The sequence below is a fragment of the Limulus polyphemus genome, unplaced genomic scaffold (genome assembly GCF_000517525.1).
Source record: "Limulus polyphemus unplaced genomic scaffold, Limulus_polyphemus-2.1.2 Scaffold673, whole genome shotgun sequence".
In the NCBI taxonomy this organism is placed as follows: domain Eukaryota; kingdom Metazoa; phylum Arthropoda; class Merostomata; order Xiphosura; family Limulidae; genus Limulus; species Limulus polyphemus.
The window spans coordinates 108,970-127,082 of record NW_013666283.1 but is presented as its reverse complement, the minus strand read 5'-3'; the positions used below and the strand labels follow the sequence as shown (position 1 = coordinate 127,082).

Below are 18,113 nucleotides of genomic sequence, written 5' to 3'. Positions count from 1 at the left end.
ACAATAGTACTTTACCGTTATTTTATCATTAGTACCACAATAGTACTTTACCATTATTTTATCATTAGTACCACAATAGTAAGTTACCATTATTTTATCATTAGAACCACAATAGTACTTTACCATTATTTTATCATTAGAACCACAATAGTACTTTACCATTATTTTATCATTAGAACCACAATAGTACTTTACCATTATTTTATCATTAGTACCACAATAGTACTTTACCATTATTTTATCATTAGTACCACAATAGTACTTTACCATTATTTTATCATTAGAACCACAATAGTACTTTACCGTTATTTTATCATTAGTACCACAATGGTACTTTACCATTCTTTCACCATTAACATCATAATGAGGATTTTCTTTTCTTTGTCATTAAAACCCCATGACAATTTTGTTTTCTTTCGTCATTAATAACTCAATGATGAGTTACCATTTTTTCCTCCTAAATCCCCATTGATAATTTAGCATTCTTTCGTCACTAATATCACAATGATGAGTTACCATTTTTTCGTCCTAAATCCCCGTTGATAATTTAGAATTCTTCGTCATTCATACCATAATTACGATTTACCGATCGTTAGTACCACATCGATGGTTTACCTCGTTTTTAATTTATCAGTATTTTATCGTTAAGAACACGATGATGGTAAATACCATTCTTTCTTTATCAATGCATCATTCATGACTTACAGTTCATTATTAATAGTAATACCCCGTTCAGGGTTTACTGTTATGATTTCTATCCCTAATACTGGGACGATGATTTACAATTCTTCCTTCATTAACACCTCGTTGATGAATTACCATTACTTCATCATTAATACAACATTGATAGTTTATCATTCGTTCCGGATTGTTGCCTCATGGATAATTTACCCTTCTTTCACGATTACTACCTCATTGGAGATATTTCATTATTTGTACTAAACATTCACTTCCAATGCTTAGAAGTAAGTTCTAGTAATTAAACTTTGATATTTTTGTCTTTAGGAGATCAGATTAGATCACCAAAGAGGTGCTGATAGACGACTAATTAGGTTTTATTTTATATGTAGTAATCAGCATATAATATAATACGGTTTTGTGTTTGAAACTTGAAAATTGTCCACGTGTCAAGTCGTGAAAATGTGACAGTTGTATTCTTTTACAAATAAGCTCGTTAGGCTTCGCGTTTTAAAAACAGATAACTCAGTGGGAAAACATATTCAGACTAGATAACAAAGAAACGGAGAATACAAGCTACACAATATGCTATCTGCTCTGTCTATCAAAGAGTATAGAGCTCCGGATTTTTACGTTGTAGATCCGTAAACTTGGAGCCGTGGATAGAGACTAATGCGCAAGGAATAAAACAAGAAAAAATTAAAACACTTAAAAAAGAAAGAACATTATAAGCAAGATTATAATAAAATCACGGTGAAAATAAACTCGAAAAAATATTAATAAACAGAAAAGAGAAGTAAGGGAGAAACAGTCAGATGAAACTTATCTTAGAATACAGAATAAGAAGTTTACAAATGGTAAACTTTTCAATAGGCATAACATCCATTGGCATGATTTGATTTTTAGTGAAAAATTATAATTTAAGAATAAATTTCGTTATAATTTTTAATGGAAAATTATTTCACCAAATTACAAAACAACAACAACAACAAAACTTTAAAGTATTATTGTTTAATAGATATGATGTGAATGTTCCTTTATGTCACTTAAAACAAAGAAACTAGTGACTTGCAACTTAAACTAATATTATGAAAATTTTACAAAAAAATTAAACAGGGATGACAAAGTAAAACGATGGTGTTTTTTTTTTAATTTTGTACATTATATAATGTATTTATAGTGATTCACATGCTTACATGTAGCTCAGGGAAATAATATGAAAAGTTTTAGAAATTCGGTTAGTAAGCTTGTTTGTTTGAAGTTAAGCACAAAGTTACATCACGGGTATCGAAACCCGGTTGCTAGTGATGTACGTCCGCAGACATACCGCTGTGCCACTGGGGGGTGGGGCGATTAGTAAGTATAGTTGAGCAAAGCGATAGAAACAAAAAAAAATATGATTTGAAAGCAGAACAAAATAAATAAGTTAAAATAAAATTTGTGATGTAGACAGCTTGAGTGAGTAAGATTTAAAGGGATTAAAAAAAGTAAGGTTCAGAAAATCCCAGACGTAAGATAAACTCTGACATATTTGGGCTCTAATAAAGAATGACTATGTGGAACCAGTAGAGACCGGGTGTTCATAACGCTCCGGTAGGCTTTCCTTTAGGTCAGCTACTTTAACTGCTACATTCAGCTGGTGCGGGTGGCTGGCTGGCTAGCCTGCAAAGTGCGAGTAAGAAAATCAATGAACTGTCAGATTGGCAGTGGATTGTTCGATCCCATTGATTACCAGTAGAGCAGCAATTTGCTAGTTACTATTCTCAAACACTAGTTTTTAAAAAAATAATACTTTTTTGTAACAGAACTATAATCATATTCAGCATTGTTGAGAAAATATTAGTTTCGACTGTTAATCAGATCAGGATACGATATGTTTGTGTTTTTAATTGAATGTCACGAATTTGTTGAACTTTTTGATGTAACACTTTTTTTGTTGATACCTGAAAATTCTGTCCATATAATCAACTTATTATATGCCTTCTATGGGAGATATTACTTAAATATTCATTTTAAGTTTCTAAAGTTGTATAGACAAACAACTTTTTTTTTTTTTTGCATTTTTGATCACCAAATATATAATGGGTATGTGATGAACTCTAGAATGCAAGAGTTACATTACAAACCAAACTTGTATAACCATTCCAGTTATTTACGAATCGCAGAGTGATCGTGTTGATGGAAAACATACGCTGATAACGAGGAATTATCTTGATAACGAAAAGGTTAATTAAAATGTACTTATTATTCACATCCAAAGAATTCCAGTTGGAAACCATGACTTTGATCTTCCGAACTAAAATAAATAATTGAAAATGTTATTTTTTCCTGACTTTATCGTCATGTTTCACTAAAGTAACTGGGCTATGATTTTCCTTTTTATGGGGAAATTCCAGTTATTTTCACAGTGACTCTCGTTACTTAACTAATATACGTCATTTTGCACTATATGTGCTGCCATCTAGTGTTATAAACATCTGACAATTCATTAATGGTTTAAAGTTTCTAATCTAGGCATGTGAGTGTTTGTTTGTGTGTTTTTCTTATAGCAAAGTCACATCTGGCTATCTGCTGTGTACATCGAGGGGAATCGAACCCCTGATTTTATCGTTGTAAATCCGGAGCAAGTGAATAAAAGTAAATTGGTTCCAAGACTGATTGATCGCAAGTTAAAAAATAAAAACATATAGTACAGCTTTAAAAAAGAGAGAGATTTTAGTAACCATCTTTAAAATATTCTAGTTTGGGAATAAAAAGATTTAATAAAATTAAGAGTATATATATATATATATATATATATATACATATGGATATAAGTAAACACAATCTTACCATGATTGGTTGTTGTTCCGCACGTGCTGCTTGTGGGAGCTTTTTTATAGGTGGCATTATTCATGGTGAGCTTTCGGACATTTTTGTCAGGATGGAAGATGATGATGTATATTTTGGGTGAGAATAGACAGAAAAGTGCCACGTAGGCACTCAAGGAGATAGACACACAAAGTGTAGTGATTTGTACCTGTAAGAACGAAACGTAACAAGACATTTAATGACGTTTATAAATACAATTTAACGTTATTCCTTGTTGCCCTGTCGTTAGTTTGAAGATCTTATTATCGTAAACATTAAGTGAATGTACTTTCAGATCACAGCTGAAGGAAGTTTGAACAATTTGGACTCTTGTAGACATAGGCTGTTAACGTAAAAGAATATATATAAAGCACGTGGTCTAAACACCTAACGTTGGCTAAATATTGGAAAACCAACAGACCTAAAATTGCTATAAAAACAAGTTAACTGAAGAGTTTTTTTCCCCATATTTCCATTAATTTGTCCATTGCTGCTTGAAAGAAAATACAGAAAAAAATTGATATTTATAAATGAGATGGTAATAAAGACATAGTGGAAAATAAACTTGAAACATATTAATATACAGAAAAGAGAAGTAAAGGAGAAACAGTGAAATAAAACCAAAACGAAAAAAAGAAAAGCGGCATATAAACAACTTAAGAAATGAAGAGGAATATGGAAAAAATTTCCAGTTAACTGTTTCTATAGCATTTGGTATTTGCTGATTTAATAGATTTTCGCTTTTATTCTAATATGTTTAAACTTTTACTGATTTGGAATTTTGAGAAATGCATTTTTTTCTCGATGCCAGCGGCAAAAGTGTATTCAGAAAATACATATATAAAACTGAAAATTTGTCCATTCCTGTAATGTGGGCAAATGCATTTCATAAAACTTTCAAATTTAGATTAACTATTTATGTTTCTAGCAGATGGCGCCACGAGCAAAAGTATTATAAAATGTCTATGAAACTAGAACATTTGTCTTGTTTATTATAATTATGAACTTTCATTTCTCCTAGCAAATTTATAAATACAGTTTAAATAAAATAGAGAAATATGGGTTGAAAATACAACAACCCTTAAAGTTATTTACCTCATTAAATTTATAAATACAGTTTAAATAAAATAGAGAAATATGGGTTGAAAATACAACAACCCTTAAAGTGATTTACGTCATTAAATTTATAAATATTTATAGGGCTTTTGTGGTTTTCACACACATTTTCAGGTTGTTGAAAACGACAAAAAACCGTAACATATTATTACATTTGTTTGTTTGTAGTTAAGCACAAACTAAAAAATTTGGTTATTTGTGCTATGCCCACCATGGAAAGAAACCCGATTTTTAATGTTATTAGCTCATAGACTTACCGCTGGGGGCCTTATTACGTTATAAAGCTTCTAAATAACAATGGGGTTTGGTGTGGTTTTACGCGATGAAACTTCTTAAATAATCTTGAAACAAATTAACTGAACGACTATGTTAAGAAATAGAAATGCAATAAAACCGGGTATATTAATCATCGGTTTTACAATTAGATGCAATATGAGGGTCACGGGTTCGAATCCGGTTAATCCTACTGTTCGTTTTTAAAGATTAATCCAAAAGTTTGTAGTTGGTGATGTTGACTAGCGCCCTCTAGTCTACCACTTCAAACTTAGGAACAGTAAGCGCAGATAGCCCGCGAAATTCAACAAACAAATACATTTAAATCTTTGTGATTCTATTTATACTGAACATATGGTAATATTATGAAACTTTTCTTGTATAAGATGTTTCAACTTTTTATGTAACTATACTGGAGGGGTTCACAAAACTCTTGTTTCTTTAATGTATTTATCATTTATTTCCGAAAGATCGAGAATACATTTTGTCTCCAAAGAATTGGCGGAGAAAAAAAAGAATCCCCCATTAAGAAATTTCGCTTTCAATTTTTTACTCCAATCATGCATGATTTAACCTAGTTTGAAACTACTATCTAGGATTATAATGCAAATTCTCAATATTTCCCCTCTTTCGTTTATTTTCATTCTTTTAACTGGAATCTTTCGTTCCAGGATCCTCTTCTATACTTCGAAGGAACTTGATCCAGAAACCAGACACATACGTACATACATACATACATAGTGAACTGAGGAAATATCTACTACTTTTACATGTAAATAGATAATATGTTTTCTTTTTGTTATTTTAGTCAATCACGTATACACTTTTTTTTTTCTATTGTAAACAAGGTAATAATTAGATTTCTATAAAAATGGAAAATGTTCATTCATATTTGAACGCTTATATCCCCATTATATGTTTGGTGACGAGTAGTTGCCAATTGAGAATATAGGGGGCTTAAGCTAAACTTTACTCTAGATGAGATAATGCTCCAAATGCCTAAAGGGGTCAGGCCATTCATAAAAAGTAGTGACTTTCTGTAATAATAAAACGCCCAAAACATTTACGTCAGTCACAAACATTGAGAGTTGGGTCTAACCTAAGACTATGAATTTGAGGGTTCATGGTTTGCGGCCCTTTGCCACAAAGTCGTGTCAGCACTCTGGGCTGTGGGTGAATTAAAAGAGTGTCGATACAATACCACTATTCGATTAGAGTATTCCAAGAGTTGGCGGCGATTGTTCTTGACTAGCTGGCTTCCCTCTAATCTATCAGTTCCAAATTAAGAATGGCTAGCGCAGGTAGAACTTGTGTAGCTTTCCAAAATGATCCACCTTCTAATACTGGATCATATTGTAATTTCAAACACGTGTCTTCAAATATGTGAAAAAGCAGTTTATGTTACCAATTTTCCTTCTGTATAGTGTTGTAAGCCATATTTTCAATGTTTTAATTTAGATGTTAGCTAGAAGACGCATAGCGTTAAGATCAAGGAAATTCATAATATTAGGTTGCCAAGAAATTAATGTTGCGTTTTGGAACACTTTCATTACCCCTCCCCCCCCAAAAAAAACAACAACAAAAAACAACGTACATCACGTATAATAGTTAAATGAACCGCCTAAACGTCACGTTAGTGTAGCCTATATAATGTGTAAAGTTTAGTATACTTTAATGCCTTATACTGATGGCACACGATAAGACACACATTCGGCATATAATGCTTTTTGATTACAAGAAGGGAAATAACGTCTCTGTAACCACAAAGAATATCAAAGAAGTTTGTGGAAATGCTTTGAATGTTCGTAAGTGTCAACGCTGGTTTAGCAAATTTCGTTCAGGCGACTCTAGCCTTAAAAACTGTGATGGCAGGGCCCGACATGTTGGAATTGATATTGATGCTCTGAAGACGTTTGTTGAGTTTAACGCAAGGCAACACACTCGTGAAAATGGCCATGAAACAATATATAAACATCTAAGGAATATGGGAAAATTCCTTAAAGAAGGTGTTTGGGTGCCTCAAGAACTCTCCGATGATCATCGTTTTCAACGTGTGAACGTTTCTTTGTCTATTCTGGCCCCCACGGCTGAAAAGGCGAGCATGTTTGGTGTGACGCGGATTCGATCCCGCGACCCGCAGATTATGATTCGAGCGCCCCCAACCACCTGGCCTTGCCGGGCCTGAACTGCTGTGTGTTTCAATTTTGAAGCAACACGGCCGAAAAGGAAAGCGTCATGTAAAAAGGTGTTAGGAATGTTTTACTTTGGAAAGGGCCAAGAAGAACTATACATAAGCGTTATTAAAGTAAAATAAAGGTGACACAAAGATTAACTGAAAATAATCACGAATAAATAGTAAGTATTAGAAAGATTATGAGTAAATATTGAGAGTTCGCACTGCATGAAAAAAAAAAAAATATATATATATATAAATTATTTTTCTGACAAAGAACAAACCAATGATCGGAGATCACTGATTCCAGGATCTAGATTAAATCCGAAAGGTTGAAGAGTATTTAGATTAGCAGTCCAATAAGCTTCTTTTATTTCTCTATCAGCTTTAGTTTTAAAGTCATTTTCAATGCTTATGAAAGTAACAATGTCAACAGAATGATCGGGTTATTTGAAGTGTTGAGCAACAAGGAGATCTTTTTCAGTGTTAATAAAAGACTTATGGTTGTTCTTTAAGAGTCGTTTGTGTATGTACTACATACTGGTGGTTGCATTTTTATACTGTATGAGGTAAATAGTATTCTATGTTACACAAGTGTTTTTTTTTAATATTTTAAAGTTTCTTTGGTTGTGCTTGTTAGAAAATGAGTCCGTAGTTTTTATGAATTTGCAAGTTTGACAACGAACTATATTACATGGATGATAACCATTCTCTGGTAGGGGTCTAATTCACTTGTGCATGAACAATAATCTCTTTTAAACTTCTGCTTTTAAAGTGTCAAACTAGATGTTAAACTTAGATGTATCACCTTGACTGGTATAGTTTTTGCTGAAGAAAGGAACAAACTAAACAGCAAACCTTTAAAACAAATGTACCAGTTTGTCGCCATCTAGTGTCTCTAATAGTTAATACTTATTTTCATTATTTGTAATGTAGCATGAACCGTGTATAATGTAATTAGTTTATAATTAAAAAAGTTTAATAGTAAAACGTTTGGCTTGAAGGTATTTAAAATTGTCATTGTGAAATAAATAAAATAAAATATTCTTGACGAAAATAGAGAACAATGTGCTGTTTGCTGCCGTCGACATTAGTTTCTGTTTCGAAACATCTCTCAAGTAATTGCTATAGCAACATCGACATTCCTTGAGTTATACGCCTGTAACACAAACACATTAAAAATATTCTATAATGCTTTCTATTATATTCAATAGATGGCGCCGTGAAATTACTTACCACAAACCACTAGAGCTTGTTAGTAAGTACAAAACAGTTTTATTGATTTAAGACTGTTAAAATCAATGGCGCCAGTTTTATAGAAACTGGATAAACAAGTAAAACTGAGCGAGACATTTAACTAGGTTTCAGTCCGTGAAAGGATTGCGAAATTTATTCGGTACATTTTCTATATCTGTCTACCGACCCAACCATCCATATAAAAAATTAAGTGTAGAAACTAGTTCAAGAAATAATCCAAAGTTCGAATAATATTTTTTATTTAGAATATAAAAAAACAAGGGGTCAGGGTGCTAAAATATCCACAACATACGTCGGCAAACATAACCTTTGAACACATAAAAATGTTTGAATGCAAAATAACTGTTATATATGTGTATCGTGGAATGAAAGCTAATACAAACTTATAGTAGATACTAGTATGTTCATGAAAATAAAATTGTTTTGTGTTTCTTTTTGAATATATGATTCTTTTTTTCGAACTGTAGCAGAATGAATAAGTTCTTTATCCCCCTGGTTTCGGTTACAACAGAAGTTTGTTTGTTTTGAATTTCGCGCAAAGCTACACGAGAGCTATCGACGCTAGCCGTCCCTAATTTAGCAGTGTAAGACTAGAGGGAAGGCAGCTAGTCATCCCCACCCACCGCCAACTCTTGGGCTACTCTTTTACCAACGAATAGTGGGATTGACCGTCACATTATAACGCCCCCACGGCTAAAAGGGGCGAGCATGTTTGGTGTGACGAGGATTCGAACCCAGACCCTCGGATTGCGAGTCGAGCGCCCTAACCACCTGGCCATACAACAGAAGTGAATACATTGTGTGACGTACCTAATAGAAGTAACAGAATGAAATTAGATAAGAAAGAAAGAATAAAAAAAATCGAATTAATGAATTTATTTACTTCATTATCCATCTTTTTTCTTCATCATTACAAAGGCGTGTCTCGCCTCCACGAGCGCACGTGAATAGCCTTACTTTTAATTACAGCTCACGTTTCAGCACATACATGCACTATTGACAGCTTATCGTACGTGTTTGAATTATGAGTCAGTCAGAAGCCCGTGGAGCAAATGAAAGCATGCCATTTTATTTGCTTTCCATGTCTGCGTAATGAAGGTCTGTTGTTAATAACATTCGGTAAACAGGCCTCATTACAAAGACTAGTTAGAAGCAGATTTGTACATGACATTACCGTGATGAGCATACGGTGTCTTTCGTATGTAGAAACTAATTACTTCCTGTGATGACTAATTTGTATAAAGATATATAAAAAAAAATCTTGAAGCTCTTATATCTTGTTCTTAATGAGTTAACACAACAGTACTATTTAAAAGATGCGTTACTGGACGGAATATGATCGATCAGTCAATCAATAGCTAGATAGGCAGAAGATACGTAAACGTACAAGGTAAACAGACAGGTATATGTATAGAAGACAGACAGATAGAGAATACAGACAGAAATATACCCATGCACAAACACATAATACATCTCTCTCTCTCTCTATATATATATATAGAAACAAATTGATATACAGACGACAGACGGGTAAAAAGACAGACAAAGTGATAGATAAATAGAAGACACCGAGAGTGAGAGACAAGTAGAGAAAAACAAATAGACAGATATATATATATAGATAGATAGAACGTATAGCTATACAGACAAATAGATAGACAAACAACAAATACATAGAGAAAGATGGACAAGGAAGACAGATAGAGAAAACAATTAGATAGTAGATAGTTAAAGACAAAGAGATAGTTATATTGAAGACACAGACAGATAGACAGACCAGTAAACAGCGTAGAGCAGAAACAGGGGCAGATATATGTAATGGAAATATTTTTTAACTTAAAAAAATCAAATACCTTAGTTTTTTTTACTTTCTGTCACTCAACACGTTTGTTTGTTTATAAATAAATAGTACCGGTGTCATTATAATATAGTTATGATAGCTTGTCATTTCCTTTTATATTTTAGTACAAACATTCTGGACTTTGTCTTAGGTCATTTTTATGATAGTTTAAAGTATGCTAGTGCTACACGTAAGTCTAGTTTAAATATTATGTCATTACATCTAATATTTACAAATCATTACGAAATAAGTTACCATCTTTTAACGAAATGTTTTATTATTATTATTCACTGCAAATCTGTAATGTGAAAATCAGAGCATGAAGTAAAGGAAACTCACTTATATCCTGTACGTGAAGGCTTTCGTAATTCGTACATAACAATGTTTAAAACAATAATAACCACACGTTACTAAATTATGATGTATCGAGAATCGTCCGTCTTGCGTCTTCTTAAAGTATTTTCCATTTTTTTAATTTTGCTATTACATTTTGAAAATCCTTTTTGAACATCCGTGTTTAGATTAACATTTTAATATAGACAGGAAGATTTTTTTACCTTGTTGTAGCTTGAACGTTTGAAGTTCTTGAACAAAATCGTCACGGTATATAGTTTAAAAACAGAAGGCCTAACATCTCGAGACAGGGAAATGTGTGAAAATACCTCCTGATAAGATAGGGAAATGTGTGCAAACTTCTTCTGACGAGACAGGGAAATGTGTGAAAACTTCTCGTGATGAGATAGAGAAATATCTAAAAACATCTGATGAGATAGGGAAAATATGTAAACACCTCCTGATCACAGAGGAAAATGTGTGAAGACATCATCTGATGAGACAGGGAAATGTGTGAAACTTTTACTTAATTTAGAATAGTGACCATGTGATGTGCCTAGACGCTTGGAAACGTAGCAAATGCAGGATATTAAATCTGGCTTGATGACAGCAATTTAACCCTCAAATTCCTGACTTGTTTCTAAACCGCTCAATGCCGGTGGGGTCCACATAATAAATCACATATAATCAATTAGTTGCATAATAGGAATCAATAGGAATTGACCAAGATGTCTTACAGTTTACCAGAAAACACAACATAAACATGGTTTTCAAATGAGGATTAAACAATATTATATTCATTACTATCAATGTACTAATATCACCAGTACAAACTACCGGAAAACACAACATAAACATGATTTTCACATGAGGATGCAACAACATTATATTCATTACTATCAATATACTAACATCACCAGTACAAACTATATATTAAACAACTAGTCTCTAACCTGTATTATTTACCCTCTTTTAGTTAACCAGATGCTCTGGATCAGGAATTTAAGAAAATAACAAATATTTTCAAGCGTCAAGAAGGGACAAGAGGGAAGACAGATAGTCAATAACGTAGTCTATCAGCTCAAACAAGCCTGACTATTCAAGTAGAGTAAATCTAGAGTTGGCAGTGGAGGGAAGACAGATAGTCAATAACACCCACTGCCAACTCTAGATTTACTCTCTTAAATAGTCAGGCTTGTTTGAGCTGATAGACTAGAGGGAAGACAGATAGTCAATAACGCCCACTGCCAACTCTAGATTTACTCTACTTGAATAGTCAGGCTTGTTTGAGCTGATAGACTAGAGGGAAGACAGATAGTCAATAACGCCCACTGCCAACTCTAGATTTACTCTACTTGAATAGTCAGGCTTGACCTCTACTCTCATAACGCATCCTTGATCCCTAAGTGCATACAGTGTTTTTACGACAATCGGACGCAGACCATGGATCCTTGGATTCACTGTCTGCCATGCTAGCTACTCTGCCACTCCCAACCTAACAGACTAGGAGTCCAGAAAATATGTTAACAAAACTTTATTACCCAGATCAATAAACGAGTTTACATAATCTCTGGACACCCCTGTAAACACCGTATATATAGATATAAAAAAGTTCCAATTTTTTTATAATGTAATTTGAAATATGTTACACTGGAATAACAGTTTAATCGCATTCCATCTAGAGTGTACATACGTTTTCCGACCACTTACTTTTCTATCCATATTAAAGTACATACAGATATTTATGATAAGAGGGTAACACGGTCGTCATCTTCATGGAGGAGTCCATACTTTTCATTCCAAGTTCATCACAAGAGGTACAGTAACAGAGAGGGCAGCTAACTCTGGACTCCCGTGTTTGTCTAAAACACACAGTTGCCATATTCTGCCTGTCTCAAAGTGACAGAATGCAATTAACATTTTACAATGTATCAAAAGTGAAAGGATTAGTCAAGGTTGCCTACAGTTTTTGTCGTTGATATTCAAACAAGTGACGTATAAGAAAGGACGAACATCAGTTTCATAATTTCATTGTCAAGGCCTTATTGAAAACAATAGCTGGTCCAAATGGTGTGTTTCATGTCTATTTATATGTACTTGACGATATTCTGTAGTTTATATAACTTTTCTTCCTAATTCTTGTTTGGTTTCTTATTTTTAATACACTAGAAATCACATATGTGGCAGAGATAAACCAGAAAAAATGAAATCCACGAAAAATTAACAAAAGCACTTAGCTTTACTCTGAAGGAACTATGCTAAAAAAATGTAAGTCAATTAACAGTCAGATCTTTACACCACATATATTCTTATCTTGTGTAAAAACTTTTCCACAGAAGGTAAATCGCTCCTTATTGGAATGACATCTATGTGCTGATTTTAGTGGAGTGTCGCCCCAGATGCAAGTCGTGGTGCCCAGATGGAGTGTTGCTACAGATACAAGTCGTAATACCCAGATTGTGTGCCACCACAGATACAAGTTGTGGTGCCCAGATGGAGTGTTACCACAAATTAAAGTTGTGGTGCCCAGATGGGGTGTCACCACAGGTGCAAATCGTAGTTCCCAGATGGAGTGTCACCACAGATGCAAGACGTGGTGCCCAGATGGGGTGTTACCATGGATTAAAGTCGTGGTGCCTAGATGGGGTGTTACCATAGATTAAAGTCGTGTTGCCCAGATGGAGTGTCACCACAGATGCACGTCGTGGTCCCCAGATGGGGTGTTACCATAGATTAAAGTCGTGGTTCTCAGATGGGGTGTTACTATAGATTAAAGTCGTGGTGCCCATATGGTGTGTCACCACAGGTGCAGTTCGTGGTGCCCAGATGGGGTGTTACCATAAATTAAAGTCGTGTTGCCCAGATGGTGTGTCACCACAGGTGCAGCTCGTGGTGCCCAGATGGAGTGTCACCACAGATTAAAATCGTGGTGCCCAGATGGTGTGCCACCACAGATACAAGTCGTGGTGTCCAGAGCGACATACTTATATATATACATATACATCTGTTTCATGGCGATTAATGGCTGGGAAGAAATAATAAGTTTTCCGAACACAGATATTAATATCACACCTTAGCAATATTGCTAAGCATTGTAAAGCCAAATGTCATGGCATTTTGACAAAGGAAGCTAACAGTATTCTCCATAGCAGCGGAAAAAACTCGTACGACAGAGCATTTAGGGCAGCAATGGGTTTCGAAACCACATATCAAGCCAATCAGGAGCAATGGCTTCACCTGCAAAGTTAAGGCCGTGGTTATGTAAGAATATTCTCAAACCCGAAAGAACATTGCAACATTGCTAAAAATATTTCATGGTACCATTGACAGGAGCACAAACAGCCACATCACGACATCAGTGGTCGTTTTGGTGAGAAAGATTGTAAACGAATTGGAATTACAGCAAATTTATGCCACCATACATCTTCCAGGTACTCTGATGCACAGTCATGGACTTTTGTGTTTTTGGTCTACTTAGATGTTGTCTTAGAAGTCGACGTTCACACACACAGTGAAAGGGGCTGTGAAAAGTTTGCCAAGATATGTAATCTGAGGCTGGTTTCGTCAATCTTTGGAAAAACTTGTTACTGTGGAAACTGCGTCGCCAGGCGATAGTGCGTAATCATGGCTATCAGACTGGACAAGACTGACGATGAAGGAAGTAATTCTAAGAGCAGCACTGGACCTGAAATATCGCTCTTATAAAGTGCGAGTAACCTCGGTAGTCGAGTAGAACAAATATGTATTATCTGCGCGGTAATTAGAGTTAACCTCCAATAAGGATTATTGTGATAAACCTTGACTTCCGTGTGGACGGGCTACGGATAAACTGACGCTGAACTAAGGAGTAAAACTCAGTGTACCGTAAGCTGAACTTATCTTACGCTAACTGATAGGATATAACTGACCATGATTTAAACGTCCGTATATGACCTTAAACTATGAACAGATTTCAAAATAAATGTGCATTAAAACTTTTTTCCATTTCATTGACGTTTTCTAGATGCATAACTTCACACAATATTTGCTTCTATTCATACAAGTGCCATGAGGCACTTTTCGTTTATTTTGTTAATTGGAGGTTTGCTTTTCATGCAGGAAAAAATAAGTTTGACTTAGTATTATAGTTTTCCTATTTATTTCCCTAATCTTCATTTGACAACAGTTTGTATTTTGTGCTGAGTTTTAAATTCAAGTGGTCAGAATGAGTAGAGCTTTCTAGTTCTTTCTGTCTCTTAACCGGGAAATCAGGGGGCGCCATCTAGGTAGGGCAGGGTGGGGCAATTGCCCCCTTTGCTCTGTAGTATTTGTTTATTTTGGGAACAATGCATACATTTATGAAATGAGTAGTTTACGCTATGTGAATGTTATTAAATAACATAGGAAAGAATTAGAGCAAAACAGACTGATTTTTCAGTACATCATGCAACTTATGATGGTGAACAACATCTATAAATATACTAAGTTTTAAGTACATCATGCAACTTATAGTGGTGGACAACATCTATAAACAGACTAATTTTTAAGTACATCATGGAGAACATCTATAAACAGACTGATTTTTACATTTTAACAGTTAAAAACCCAAGATCTAACAGTTTCCCCCTCCACATTGAAATCTGAAATGGCATCCCTCTCTTACAGGTTGTACAAAGTCTCCCTGCAATGAATATATATCGTATAATCAACGTTAAAACATAGAATGTACGCGTTATGATATTTCAATAAAGAACCTTTCCTCAAACATTTAGAACTAATGATATATATACCAACTAACGATAAACTACCCAACTGATTGAGAAATAAAATTCGGTTTAATTGTTTATCTTCAAAATCAAACAAAGAGATACAATCAGGTTTGTTTGATTTGGTTTGAATTTCGCGCAAAACTTCACGGGGCTATCTGCGCTAGCCGTCCCTAATTTAGCAGTGATAGACTAGACGTAAGGAAGCTAGTCAACACGAACCACCACCAACTCTTGGGCTACTCTTTTACCAACGAATAGGGGGATTGACCGTCACATTATAGCGCACCCAAGATTGAAAGAGCGAGCATGTTTGGTGTGAAGGGAATTTGAACCCGTCTTAGCTCAACGGTAAACTTGCGCGCTTATAACAGTAAAACCAGGGTTCGATACCTATGGTGGGCAAGATTTTAAGCTTAAAAATAAAACAAACCACTTGATAATATTTATATCCGTGTATCACTGACGTGTTTTATTATTTGTTAGTTATAACTACTTGATTTTGTTTGTTTGTTTTGTGAATTTCGCACAAAGTTACACGAGGGCTATCTGCGCTAGCCGTCCCTAATTTAGCAGTGTAAGACTAGAGGGAAGGCAGCTAGTCATCAACACCCACCGCCAACTCTTGGGCTACTCTTTTACCAACGAATAGTGGGATTGACCGACACATTATAGCGCCCCCACGGCTGCAAGAGCGAGCATGTTCGGTGATGGGGATTCGAGCCTGCGACTCTCAGATTACGAGTCGAGCACCTTAACTACCAGGCTATGCCAGGCCCTGACACCATCAGATTGTTATGGTTTGTCATGGTTGTGTAGTAGAAATCAAAGGGTAATTTTAAAGCTCTATTTGAAAAATCCTGAATATAACAGTTGCTATAAAATAGGGAGGTTTATTTTTGTGGATATGTTAGACAGCCTACCAATGATAACAAGTTATTTATTTGTTAACAGATAAATAAATAACCAGTTAGTCCACTGAATATTAATGTACAATTAATTGTAACGGTATATCACATATATAACACCTAAAGTATTTTATGTTATTAGCGGAGAGTAAAGGACTATAAATCTAAGCCTAAATTAATTACAGATTATTTCTGCAATTATGATTAATTTAGTTAGTAATTTATCCACTGTCTCTACATGTTCTTTTTCTCACCTTTCAAAATTTGATTTAGAAAGGCGTGAGAAGTAAACTAGATGCAGTGTATTTGTTAGAAACTACGAAAAGGAAAATATACAAAAGAAACGTTTCTGTGTTAATAGAATAATTACCATTTTTTTATTGTCATTAGTTAGCATGTTAAATTCAGGCCTGATAAATGTATGACCTGCTTAATATTAATTATATGTATGTATATAGATCACAGAGTCACCAATGTCTCACAAGTGCTACGAAACATTTCCGTACCCAACACTATTACATATTGTTATTTAAGTATTAAATATTAGACCTTTTTTTACTTTCGTCACGTTAACCATTACATTAAAGTGACGGTCAGCTCTTCAAGCAGTTATCAATTTTTCTTTCTTGGGTGGGACATAAATCAATCGGAATCGGTTTCATAGCACGTAGAACGTGCCCGCGAGATGTGTTTGACGTCTCAATGGCAGACGTGAAAAACAGGCAACTTCCGCCGCGAGTCCACTGTTCCTGTCACGTGCAGTTTACTGTTACAAGATCGTTTTACAGGGAATTTTGTAGGAGAATAATCTATTTCATTTAACGTTTCATATTGTTCGTGTGTAAATTGCTTAAAGTCACGCGATCTTTGAAGATCGTGGTTTCTTTGGGTAACACTGAAGGGATAACAAAACTTAATATCATTAAAAAAAACTAAGCATATACTTAATAAATATTATAAAAACTCTTAATATGATAAAAAAACTAAGCGTGGTGACAGATACATTTAGTGTCAGGAAATGTTTGAAATGACTTGCTTTAAAATATATAGAAGTAGTGAAATTAACAGAAGCACATAAAAAGCTGGTGAAACAGACATCCAATATATATATAGCAAACGCCACGTGAAACAGCACTCCGACAAATGTCTTGCGCATGCGCAGATGTTTAACATTAATAAATGACGATGTTTACAATGTTCTTTTTTTAGACGGTGTTGAATCCAGACCTTTTCACCAGGGGGGGGGAAGGCATGTGAAGCTGGTGAGAATTAATCAGAATTAAAATTCGACAGGGGGGACTTTTGCACTTGGGATAACTTCCCCCACTATACACCCCCTGAATTCAACACTGTTGTTACATCTTTCTCCTTACTTGTTTTCTGCCTCCCAGAAACCGGATTTTGATACCCGTGGTGGGCAGAGCACAGATAGCCCATTGTGTAGATTTGCGCTTAACGACAAACAAATACTCTTTTTTCTAAAATATGGAACATGTATAAGTGAAAAACCCAGCGAACAAGCAACAGAACATATGTGATTAAATATAGTGATAACGTCCCTCGTTTTCAAACTTGAATATGATCCAGACATGACGTGGATACTCTAAGTAAGAGCTTTTGGCTTAGAGTAATAATGGTTGGAGACGGCTTGAATGGGTAATGAAGAAAAACTTTAATATAAGTTTAACATAACAGCATAACACACATAACAGTGCCTGATGATGAGAAAACCTTGTCGAAACGTTGTACATCTGCTGTTATGTTAAACTTATATTAAAGTTTTTCTTCATTACCCATTCAAGCCGTCTCCAACCATTATTAGTCTCAAAGTGGGTTCCTCGTTATCGAATTCGTCAGAGTAGTACTGGCAAAATAATTCATAGACTTGTTATTAGAGAATGGCACATACAGTTGACCCATAATGAGCAATTAGTACCACG

General features: G+C 34.7%; 1 pseudogene; it reads right to left on the bottom strand.

The window, feature by feature from the left end:
* Positions 1-18,113, bottom strand: part of LOC106459875 — a 61,556-nt pseudogene that overhangs the window by 6,796 nt on the left and 36,647 nt on the right.